This window comes from Rousettus aegyptiacus, unplaced genomic scaffold, assembly GCF_014176215.1.
Source record: "Rousettus aegyptiacus isolate mRouAeg1 unplaced genomic scaffold, mRouAeg1.p scaffold_m13_p_27, whole genome shotgun sequence".
Classification (NCBI taxonomy): domain Eukaryota; kingdom Metazoa; phylum Chordata; class Mammalia; order Chiroptera; family Pteropodidae; genus Rousettus; species Rousettus aegyptiacus.
The window spans coordinates 1-12,811 of record NW_023416303.1 but is presented as its reverse complement, the minus strand read 5'-3'; the positions used below and the strand labels follow the sequence as shown (position 1 = coordinate 12,811).

Below are 12,811 nucleotides of genomic sequence, written 5' to 3'. Positions count from 1 at the left end.
TATAATTTGTTTGAGTCATCTTCTTAAATCAGATAAGACTGCCAAATGTATTTATGCTACTCAAGGAAATGTTTATGTGTAGTGATTACAATGAGATATAGTCATATGTTCATTTGTTTATTCTTTCAACAATGAACCAAGTTACCAACATACTAATTGGGCTCTCCAATAGTTTGAGTACTTTGGCTCTGGTGATAATTACATAATGGTACACTGGAAGAAACAAAGGGTAATATTTGGTTAAAGATAGTTTCATCTACAATTTCTGTATCTATTAAAGTTAAGAAGTATCATCCATCCTTTCTAATTAAAAAATTAAGAAATATCATACTAGACCTAAGAATTAGAAACTCCTCGAGGTGATACACACAAGGCAGTGACTTAAGATATCTACCCCTTCTGGCTCACTTATGTCAAAATGTCAACACTTAGGTTCAAAAGTGAATGAGTTGATTCCATTAGTTGATTCACAATAATAGAGAAAACCTAGTTTTCACAGGGTCTTTTAACTACTACTTTACCCAAATAGTTACATAACACATTTCACAGTAAGGAAGAACCACATAATAAATACTTGCTTTAACACTTTTAAAACATTATAACAATAAGTTGATGAAGTCTCTTAAAGGAAAAATTCATTAGAGGCTTTGAAATAAATTTTAAGCACACTTTTGGTTTGATAAATTTATTTCTAATTATATCATATGGGAAATAAAAGAAAATCACGTTTTATGTATGTTCTATAGAAAATAATATTAAAAGAATGTTTAATCCGATGTGTTGTTTTTCTATATTGAGATGACTAAACTATTTGATAAAGTTTAACTTTTATTTTTAAATCCCAAATCATAGTCCATATTTACAAATACTTTGCTCCATTACTTACATATTAATGACTGTCTACAGTGTATAAAACACTATTGAAGGCCCTGGGTATAAAGCACAACACCATAACATGAAGTACTTTTAAAATAAGTAAATATTATCAATTAGCTTGCAATAAAATATTCTCATTCATTTCTTTTTGATAAAAACACCCCCAAATTTAGATAACTGAGCTTTCTAGATAACCTGGTTGTTTATTGTACCATACCAAAAATGTCTATATCCTGGTATGTTAGGAGTATCAGACATATAATAGGTGTTATTATTATTTGTTGACTGAATATACTACAAATGTGCTACTTAGTACTTAATCATATTATTTTCTTTTATCATCTCTGTTTATGTTGTATCCATATGCCATGTTTTCCCAAGTGGATGGCAAACTCCTACTGAGCACTTTAACTACACTGTGTAGCAAAATGGGATCCATGTCTTATTTCCAAGCCTCCTTCTAGAACTATGCCTTGCACAGAGAAATCAAATATTTGCAGAAGGGAGAGCTAAAAAAACAGAATGGTATCATTAGTTTCTTCTTCACTTACAACTGTAAAGTGGAAAACCGCTCAATTTATCACTCAGAATACAAAACCAAATCCCAAAGGCACTTTGCTCCGAATCTGTGTTGGTAATAATACCGGAGTAGGGCACAGGTGGGAAGGGAGGGTCTCTCTTTTGGTGGATGATTATCACAGGTCCAGTGGAGCACAGGGTAAAGCAGGTAACCAAGTCACTTGAGGGGAGGCTGACCCATTTGATTAGTTACTCCTGCCATTTTATACCTAACTTTATGATTATAGCACCTTTACATTCATTTCTGGAATTCTTTTTCATTATTAATTCTAAATAAAATAAAAGAAGAAGGGAGGAGAATTCTAGAAAGATGAATATTTGACTTCATGCAATTTAGTTCATAGTGGCAGAGCTTTATTCAAGGGATCAAAGCATTTCGCAAAGTGAGAAAAAGCTAAAAGCTATTCAAAATGACCTGAGCCAACTGTTTCTCTTGCCCAGGTTAGCAATTCTCATACTCCCTTCTCTCAGACTTGGTTTTGTGCACATGTACAAAACCATATGCAAAGATGCCCAGAGTGGTTTTGGAATTCTAACCCCTGATACAAGGGCAAATCTTTCAGTATTTTTCCTTACAAAATACTCAACAAATGTTTGCTGAACTGAAATCCAACTAAAGAAAACAAGAAGCATTAAAGCATTCACCAGCTGGTGATCAAAGGGAACCATCATCTTAAAGTAATCAGATTAAAAATCCTTTCATCATTCTCAAAAATTTTTTCTCATGTTCAAATTATTAAGTGATCGATCAAAATGACCATAAATTAATGCTAAATAATAAGTCTTAATTTCTACTTTGTTCAAAGCCTTTTAAAGTGTTAGTAATAAATGGAATACTTATACATAACTCCTGGTACATATTAAAGCATGAAACCCACATATTAAAAACTAGACAAATTATAACTTGACAGTTTAACTAAAACCAAACCACATTTATTATTATTATTATTATTATTTTTTAGGTAAAGCAACCCTTGATTGACCGCACAGATTGCAAGGACCTTGTCAGTTTACAATCCCTTATTTTATTTTTTATGCCTACAGTACCTGGTCTTCCTAGGTAGTCTCTTACACAAGTACTAACCAGGCCCAACCCTGCTTAGCTTCTGAGATCACATGGGATCAGGCTTGTTCAGGGTGTCATGGCCGTAGATCCAAACCACATTTTAAGTCATTTTTTCACGTAGCTAAAATGACATCATTGCCTTAACAAAGCAGAAAGTATGCATTGCATCTATGATGGTGGAGCTGAGTAAACACACATGTGGCCTAATTTATTCTGAGACGGTGAAAATTTTAATGCACAGCTGTAAGGTGCTTTCTATGACCACCGTTCAGCACAAGTACTTCCGTGTCATAGAAGCCTTGCTGGAAAGAGAGGTTAATGGGAAAGTATTCTACTGTTTCCATCATTCCCAATAAAATTATATTGGAAATACATTCCAGAGATTTCTAAATCTAGAAGTTTGTAGAATATTTAAGAATAAATCTTCAACCAGAACACATTTTAATTTCAGTAGAAGTTTCATTCTTCTCATCCTGCAGAAAAGCTTCTCCACAGACTTCAACTCTAGATATCTACAAGAAATGTTAGTATGCCACAAAAACAGAGTCAAATGAACTACATTTGAGCTGCCTAGACTCTACTCTCCTTTTTATCTCCAGGAGCTACATAGATAGCCTTTGGAAAGAGAAGAAAACAAAGGGTGGTGGTAATGATAGGGAGAGAAAGCCTTCTTAAGTGCCCTAAATGTCTCCACTCTTCACGAGGACAAAGGTTTTTGTATATTTTGTTCACTGCTATATTCCTAACTGTGCCTGGCCACAGGAAATACTCAAAAATATTTGCTGAATTAATAACGATGATGAATATCAACTCATTATGGTTTTATATAGCCTTATAGATAGTCTTAGGCCTTCTCTGAAGGTGGCAGACAGTGTAAGGGTTAGTGATCAGGGAAGAGGCAAATCTCTGAAGTGGATGACTTCTCACTCTTTGGCCTGGTGCCTTATAAGAGAGTGAACCTCTGGGGTTGACACTGAGATGACTATGAGAAAGGGAGGAAAGAATAAGTCCTAATTTTAAAATGATATTTTCCAAAGGTATAACTATTGTCTTTATTTCCCCTAAAGAACAGCATTTCTCTGAATATCTTCCATGGGATGTTAATAGGTGTCCAGCTCAGGGAAGCCTGTCCTGACTGTCCTACCTAGTCACTCCCTCTCTTGCTCTATTTTATTTTCTCATTCTAGATACTACTTTCTAATGCTCTCATTTGTTTTGCTATCCAGATCCCCTCCACTAGAATGTAAACTCCATGAAAGCAGGCACCTTACAACTATACACCAAAATGCCTAGAAAAGTGTTTAATACATAGTTTTCACTTAAAAATTTGTTGAATAAATTAAAAATTGCCAGGCATTGTTCTAAAAGATGAATGAGACAAAATGTCTATGCCTCTGGTGAAGACATAATATATAATATTAGGAAAAAGACACCTGAAGGAAACACCAGATAGAAGAGGTTTCTTTATTTTCCTATGTTCCAGAGCTTTTACCATGTTATATATACAGTTAAATTTATGAAGAAACTTTCTTCCTGCCAACTGAACATCTGACAGCAGTAATGTTTCTTATTCATACGGAACACATATTGAGAAAAGCAGTCCTGTGTCTTGCTTAGTCTTCCCTGGCTATGATGCTGTCACTAAGGGAAGATTCCTATATCTACACTTGGGCCAAAGTCTTAAATTGCCAGTGTGCTGAGAGCAATGATAAGTAGGGAGAAACCCTTAATGATCTCTGAAAGTCAAGGGAGGAGACACTGAGTTGAGAGTTCCAGTCATTCCTCTTTGCCTGGACATTCTCCTTCCACCATCTATCAATGTAGGAAGTCCTGGATTTTATTTATTCAGCTTGAGCGTTTCTGCATTTCTTCATTAATTTTGTAAAATTCTTGGCAGTTATCTATTCTAATATGTTTTCTGCCCAATTTTTCTCTCTATTCTTCTGGGACACATATTCATTTATTGTAGATCATCTGATATTGTTCCACAGCGCCTGGATGTTTCGTGTCGTTTTTTATTTGAGTTACACTTTGGAAAACTGTTACTCCAGCTTCAGGTTTTCCGATTCTTTCTTCGGGTAAGTTAAATCTGATAATAAACATATCGAAAGAATTCTTCATCTTTGATAACACATATTTATCTCCAGGATTTCCATTTGTCTCCTTTTTTTAGTTTCCAGCTTTCTGCTAAAATTTCTCCTCTGTTCGTGAATGTTGTCCACTTTTCCCTCTAGATCCTTTACATATTACTCATATTTATTTTAATATTCCTGTCTGATAGGTCCAACACCTGGTTCATCTCTCAGTCTGGTGGACTGTTTTATCTTTCAACAGTGGGTTTTTTTTTTCTGGCTATCTAGTGTTCTGTGACTTTTTGCTTAATTACTGGAGATTGTGATAGAAGAACAATGAGACTGAGGTAAATAGTATTTACTCATAAAAATGGGCATATCTCCTTTTCTGTTAGGCCATTAGCCAGAGAGGTTGAGTCAGTTTAGTCAGTCAGTGAGCTGGGTTTATATTTTGGTGCTATCTTGAACCTAAGTGTATCATAGGCTTCAGATTCTTCTAGTGAAAAGTACTATTGCCTTGTGCTAAGTGTGAGGTGTGAAATGTTGAAGAGTTTTTCTCACTGTTCTGCTCCATTTCCAGCTTTTATCAGCCTGTACTATAGTGGGAAGGGTGGATGGTGGGAGTGGGGTGTCTCTCACTGGCTCTTGCCTCTTGCTCTAGCTATAGACTCCAATCCGTGTTACTCAACATTAGGCTCCTTGCGGGGGCATGTGAAATCCTCAGTGTTCCTGATCTGTCTCAATTTTTGGCAGACTCTGTGCACCTGGGCCTCTGCGGTAAGGTCCTCTCATATTTCCAACCCTCCTCCATCCCCATGGCAGCCAAATTCTGCCTTGAATCTGTGACAGTTCTCAGTCAGAAGACAGTTTCTGGCTTTCCCTCAGTTATAGCAGACTTCTGCTTTGTGTTGGTGCAGAATCCAGAAAGAGTGGACATTTGCTGAAGTTGCGTAGGTGAGATTCATTCCTCCTCAAGAGGCAGATGCGTTTTGCTTCTACCTCTCCCCAGGAAGCCCTGAAGGTGAAAGGATTTGCTGTTCTCCCGTTGGCGACTTAAGGCTTTTACTTAATACGAAAAAAGATTCTGTGGAAGAAGGCAGTGTGTTATGCCTGTCTCAGGTGCTACTAAGTTGAGTCTTTTCCATCTCTTGATTTACCTCCAATCCTTCTGTGTGAAGCTAGTAGAGGCCTATGAAAAAGAAAAAAACTGGGGCTCTCTATTACTTTAAACTGATGCTTCAGCCCACACATGGTGTTTAAGAAATGCATCAAACTTTTAGCAGATTTCTTCTTACCCATCTTCAGCCTATGCTCTTCCAAAAGTTAAAAATGTGTGTGCTATATCTCTCTCCAGGGGGCTGTCACCCATTGGAATTAAGTTCACTTGGTTGTCTTACAAACTCAGTTCACTCATGAACTCAGAAAAGTTAAATTTTGAAGATTATATGACCTCTACTCATTGTAATGATGGTCTTTTGAGGATTCATTTTATTAAGAAAAGCAACAAGTTATCAGAAATGTAATATTTTTTAACCATAAGTCCTTGAAGATGTGAGTTAAACCATCATCATCATCTTTCTTTTTAAGCCCATTTCTAAGATTCTGAAAATATCATAGATTCAAAATCCAAATGTTAGCTGGAGCTATGGGGAAAGAAAATATGAAACTAAATGTGGCTATGAAGTCGTCTTTGGACATTGAGAGAGACAGACTTCTGAAAAAATGATTATGATGCGACGTATGACAAGAGTGATATAACATAGTTTAAATGAAAAATCATGATGGGAATTTAGCATGAGGAGTCAGGGGGAACTTAGAGAGGGAAGACTGAAAAATCTGGCCAGGAAAATGTCATAAGACATAAATTGAACTGAGTCTTGAAGTAGTTCTCTAAATGGAGAAGCAGAAAAGGACTATTCAAAAATAAGAGTGATAAATAAAGCAGAGAACTGTTTAGGGCTTGAAGGTGTGTAGAAGCAATGCCAAGAGATGAGGATTTAGAGCAGAAATTTTTGAGTCAGACGGATCTGAGTTTGAAGCCTGGTCAGATACTTCAAGAATGGCTTTGGACAGTTAGTTAAGCCCTTTAAAATGCATTTTTCCAGTCTGTCTAATGGAAGTATTAATGCTTACCTCTCAGGGTTGTTGTGAGGGTTAAATCTACCTAAGGTATTAGTGAAGCACATCTGGAACAGATCCGTGCCCAACACAGTGGCTGTTACTCCTGGTGGCGGTGGTTCTCCATCACAGAGCAGAGGCACCACACATCTTTTGCAGCAGTAGTTATTTGGGATTTTCTAGAAATCTTAAGAAGTCTAGGGGGCTCACTTTAGAAAAACAATTGCCTCCCTACAGCTTGAGTATAATTCTCTTCTTCCTTAAGGCATTACAGTTCCTAACTCCTCCTTGGCACAAAAACTAGTATACACATTTAAAAGTAGCGTGGGAGGCAGTCCTTCCTACCATTAACAGCAAGTAATTTATGCCTGGCATGTAGGAAGATCTCCTAATTTCATCTGTTTCACTGCATCTATGTAGAAGGGAATACAGACTTTTTTTAAAAAAAGATTATGTGCTGAAAAATCATTCTTACTTACATGGCAGTGTTAAACCCAGGTTGACATAATGTAAATATAGTGAAACATGAATATATTGTTCAATAATGACTCCATTTTTTACTGAGGACTATGGTTTGGCTCACATCTACCTCATCCAAGACTCAGGTTATTGCTGTTTATTGTTTGTTTTCTCTTGGGCTACCTGAGCCTACCATAGTCTCTCCTAGTGTTGCTAAGGGGTAACTATAGTACCTGAATCTCATTCCCTAGGCAATGCTACCCAGCTATGGCTTAATCATTTCTGAGACTAAGAGTTCTTCTTAAGAATGCCCTAAAACAGTGGTTGTCAAATTTTAGCCTGTATCTGAATCAGACGTAGGACTGGTTAAGACACAGAACGCTGGGCCCTACTTCTAGAATTTTTGATTCACTGTGGGCTAGGGCTCTAGAATCAATATTTCTATCTTATTCCCATGTTAGGCTGATGCTCCTGGTCCCAGGAGCACACTTTGAGGACCATTCATTCATAGGTTTCTGTTTTCAGAGTGCTGTACTTTCCTGTTCCCTGCGATGTGTGTTAGAAGAGATCACTGTCACTGGTTTATAGAGAAAACTGTGAGAACTGTGAATAAATAACAGGGTAAGGCAAGGATTCAAAGAAAAGAGGGACAAATTGTTCTTCCATAAGTTTGTTTGAAAGGGGTTCAATCACGAGGTATAACATGTGAAAAAGTGTTGTTGGGTTAGCCTTTTTTCGTATTATTTTCTTTAGATCCTGGGAAGCACAGAGCCAATTTTATCCAAGTCCTGCAACTGTAGCTCTTTCCTACTTCCTACATCACGGTGACGTGGAATTCTGTGGTCCACATTATCGAAGGACACTTATCCTGATCCTTTCCCAAACAAAGGTCACTCGTCTCAGACCTGAAAGAGGTTACCCACATTTCTAGGTGCCTGTTTTTAATGCCTTTAGAAACAAAGCAGGCACTTTGGCTATTCTCTTTTAAGTGTTCTGTGCTTGCTTATGTTGACCTCTTTTTCATTCACTCTCTTACTGTTAAGGCCAGATATGAGAGAAAATTTGAGGCTAGAGGGACAGTTAAAACCTGAGCCCTAGCCCTAGTTCCAATATTCCCTTGCTGTGTAATCTAAGGCATTCATTCTCATTCACTCTTAGGCAACTTATTCACAAAATAAAAAAAAAGTGGTGGAAAAATCTATATGATTATTTTAGGAAAGTCTTTCCAATTCTAAAACTGCACAATTCTAAGATTCCACATTTCCTTACTAGTACAAAAAGAGAAATGTATGCATCTGAGATGAAGAGAAACAATTAAGGAACTTTACTTGAACTTGTAATTACCCTTTTAAGTTGCATAGGTCACTATAGTAGCTTGTAGCCACATATAAGACATCTAATTAATTTTTTTTTCATTCCAAAAATCCTATTTGTAAACATTGCTTTAGAGGTTTCACCCCATAAAAGAGTAAAAAGTTTTCTTTTCTTTTCTACTGAGGCACGTCACTTTCATTTCCTGGTCCACACCAATAAAACTCTCTCTGGAATCATTTAAATATTTGCCTTAATTTTAACTTTATATTATAGTTATAATCATATCTGTGTATCCAATATACATAACTTTACAACAAAATTCTACTTCTAGAGTAAAAAGTGTTGGGTTTTGTTTTTTGTTTTTTGTTTTTTTTTTGCTAAGGAATGAGTTCCTGAGTAGTACAATAGCCTAGAAATCTTTAAAACAGTAGCTTCTCATTTGCCTTCAATAGTTATGTATGATTTTGCTGTTTGTCTAGGGAATTCTGCCTTTAATGTCATGCACGTAGTTTTACCATAGATATCAACCTCAATAGCTTACCCCTTGTATACTTGGGTTCCTCCCAGTGTTTTCAAGGGATCTTCATTTTGCACTTTGTGTAAAATTCTAGATGTTGGTTCTCCCATTCTTTCTATAAGCAGTACTATCAATAACATGTTTCTGGAGTCAGACATGCCTAATTTTAGATACTGGCTTTGCCATTCCTAGCTGTGTGCCTTAATGTTTAAACTCTAGGAGCTTAAAATTTTCTCACCTATAAATGAAGACAATTAAAGTATCTATCTCATTGCACTGTGGAAGTTAAAATGAAGAAATGGATTTAAAAGCATTTAGCAGATAACAAATGCACAGTTAGCTATTGATATTAAAAATCACAAAAAGTTCAAATTCTTGCCCAAAGAACAGGATATCTGGTAAATGTCAAAGTGTCAACTCATGATTACTTTCTTTTCATTTTTCAGTAATATTTTTTATTTTAAATTATAAGTGGCATACAATATTATACTAGTTGCAGGTATACCACATGGCGATTAGACATTTATGTATCTTATAAAGTGATCATCCCAATAAATCTGGTATACCTTTGACACCATACATGGTATTACAATATTATTGGCTATATTCCTTATGTTATACTTTACATCCCCATGACTATTTTTAAATTATCAATTTGTACTTCTTATTCCCTTCCCCTTTTTCACTGACCACAAATCATCTTTCATGTGACAACCATCAAAATGTTTTCTGTTTCTATTGTTTTTGCTGTTTTCTTTGTTTATTTTGTTCTTCAGATTCCACATGTAAGTGAAATCACATGGCATTTGTCCTTTTCTGTCTGACTTACTCTACTCAGCACAATATCTGCTAGGTCCATCCATATTGTTACAGATGGCAGATTTCATTCTTTTTTGTGGCTGAGGAATATTCCATTGCATGTATGTACCACCTCTTCTTTATTTATTCATCACCTGATGAACACCCAGGACGCTTCCATATCTTGGTTATTGTAAATAATGCTGCAATGAACACATTCTTTCACATGTCCCTTCAAAGTAGTATTTTCTATTTGCTACATAAATAACCAGAAAGTTGGATTACTGGTTCCTTGTTTGTCTATTGTTATAACCTTTGTTTTAAAGTCTGTTTTGTCTGGTTTAAATATTACTACCATAGCTTTTTTGTTTGTTTCTATTTTTTTTTTAAACATCTTTTCTCATCCCTTTACTTTCAGTCTGTGTATGTCTTTCAATCTGGAGTGAAACATTTGTGGGCAGTATATGTAGGGTCTTTTTTACTTACTTATTCAGCCGCCCTGCCTTTTGATGGGTACATTTAATCCATTTATATTTAAAGTAGTTGTTGGTAGATATGTAGTTATTGTCATTTTATTATTCATATTTTTCATTGATTTTTCTTCTTCTTAAAGAAGTTCCTCTAATGTTTCTTGTAATACTGGTTTGGTGCTGATGAGCTCCTTCAGCTTTTTCTTGTCTGGGGAACTCTTTATTCTTACATTCTAAATGAGAGCTGTGCTTGGTAGAGTAATCTTGGTTGTAGGCCCTTTTCTTTCATCACCTTGACTATTTCATGCAAGTCTCTCTGGCCTGTAAATTTTGTTGACAAATCAGCTGACAGTCTTATGGGAGCTCCTTTGTAGTTAACTAACCATCTTTGTCTTGCTGCTTCTAAGATTCTTTCTTTAACTTTTGGCATTTTAATTCTGATGTGTCTTGGTGTGGGTATCTTTGGGTTCATCTTATTTGAGACCCTTGGTGCTTCTTGAGCTTTTATATCTATTTCCTTCACTAGGTTATGGAAGTTTTCCACCACATTTTTTCAAATAGGTTTTCAATCCTCACTCTTTTTCTCCTCCATCTTGCAACCCTATGATGCAAATATTGGTACACATGTTGTTGCCCAGAAGCCCCATAAACTGTCCTCATTTTCTGGGCTTCTTTTTCTCATTGCTGTTTTGACTGGGTGTTTTCTGCTACCTTATTTTATAAATTTCTGATTCATTCCTCTGCTTCATCTTATATCTTGTCGATTCCCTGTAATATATTCTTCATTTCAGTTGCTGTATTCTTCATTTCTGACTGATTCTTTTTAATATTTTCTACTTCATTTCTCTCTCTTTGTTAAAGTTCTCACTGAGTTCATCTACTCTTCCCTTAATTTCATTGAGTATCCTTATAAGCAGTGTATTGAACTGCATTTTGTAGACTGCTTGTTTAGTTCTTTTTATGAAGCTTTGTTCTGGTTTTTCATTTGGGACATGTTTCTTTGTATCCTCATTTGGCTGCCTCCCTATGTTTGTTTTTATGTATTAGGTAGGGCTGCTATGTCTCCTTGTCTTAGTATTGTGGCCTTATATCGTAGGTGTCTTCTAGGTTGCAGCAGTGTAGTCTTCTCTGGTCACCTGAGTTGGGTGCTCCAGGTGCATCCTTTGTATGTGCTGTGTGTGCCCTGTTGTTGTAGTTGAGCATGATTGTTGTTTGTATGTCAATAGGAGGGACTGAGCCTTAGGTTAATTATTTGTGAGGACTGGCTGGTGAGGGGCTGGTCCTATGGAGCAGGATTTGCTTTAGCATGGCCTAGATGCCTGCCCAGTCTTCCCTTTAGGTGCATCATCCTTTGATGCATCCCTGAGTGGTGCTCTGGCTTTTCTGAAGTCAGCCATCAGGTATGCTGGCCCCCGGGGCCTTCTGGGAGGGGCCCTCCCACAGGACAAGTTCAGCTGTAGGCCAGGTTCAGCCATAGACTGTGCTCTGCCTTGAACAGCTGGCAATGGCCACCAACGATTCGCAGATGGCCACCACCCACACTGGGCTTAGAGGTGCGTTTAGAGACCAAATTGTTAGGCCGGCTTTTGCTAGTGTCAGGCTTGAGCCTGCTCAGCAATAGGTATGGGGCATGCTGAGGCCAGATGCTCCTTGTTTAGTTATTGCAAACCAACTACAACAACAGGGCACATCATGTAAGACAGTCTGTTTGTATGATGGTCTGTTTGTATGGAAAAGCCACTGAAAGTGCCTTGAGCAGTTGGGTGGGGCAGGGTCTCAGGGAATCACCAGGTTGGAGGGACCAGTTTTAACCAGATTAATGGAGACTTAATGGCAACCACCTGTGTCTGCACTCTGAGAGAAGGGAGGGCTCAATAGAGAAACAATGCATTCTGACAGGACTTTTGCTTGTTAGAAAGCTGCCCCTCCAGCCCTCACCCAAAAGGCAGACAATTCAGTTCATCCCTGTATGTCCCTAGTACCTATCAAGCTGCTGCCCGAGGGCTGGAGCTCAGAGTGAGTAAGTCCATCAGCAGGTAAGTCTGTGCATATGAGCCTTTTAAGAGAAACACCTGCCCTCCAGCTGCCCTCCGTCTCACTTGGACACAATATCTGCTGGTTTTCACAGGCAGAAGATTTAGGGACTTCTCTTCCTATCACTGGAACCCTGGGCTGGTGAGCCTCGTTGGGGCTGGGACACCTCCCTTCTCCGGGGAGGATCTCCACAGCTGAGATATTGCTCCTGAGTCTCAATTGCCACATGCAGGTGCAGGATCAGCCCCATCTGCATCTGCATCCCTCCTATTAGTCTCGAGGTGGCCTTTTCTGTATGTCCCCAGTAGTAGGACTTCTGTTTAGTTAGACTTCAGATCTCCCAATCATGGCTGTTCTATGGCTTAGCTGTAATTTTGATGTGGTTATAAGTGGAGGCAAGCATAGCATTTATCTACTCTGCTATCTTGACTGGAAGCTCTCACGAATTACTAATTACAAAGGGAAAAAGAAACACCTTTATAAAAGATATCAGATCACCTTAGCCAAA

General features: G+C 37.5%; 1 pseudogene; it reads right to left on the bottom strand.

Moving 5' to 3' along the window:
- Nucleotides 1-2,490: 2,490 nt before the first annotated feature.
- On the bottom strand, nt 2,491-2,609 carry LOC118614951 (annotated as a pseudogene).
- Nucleotides 2,610-12,811: the final 10,202 nt, after the last annotated feature.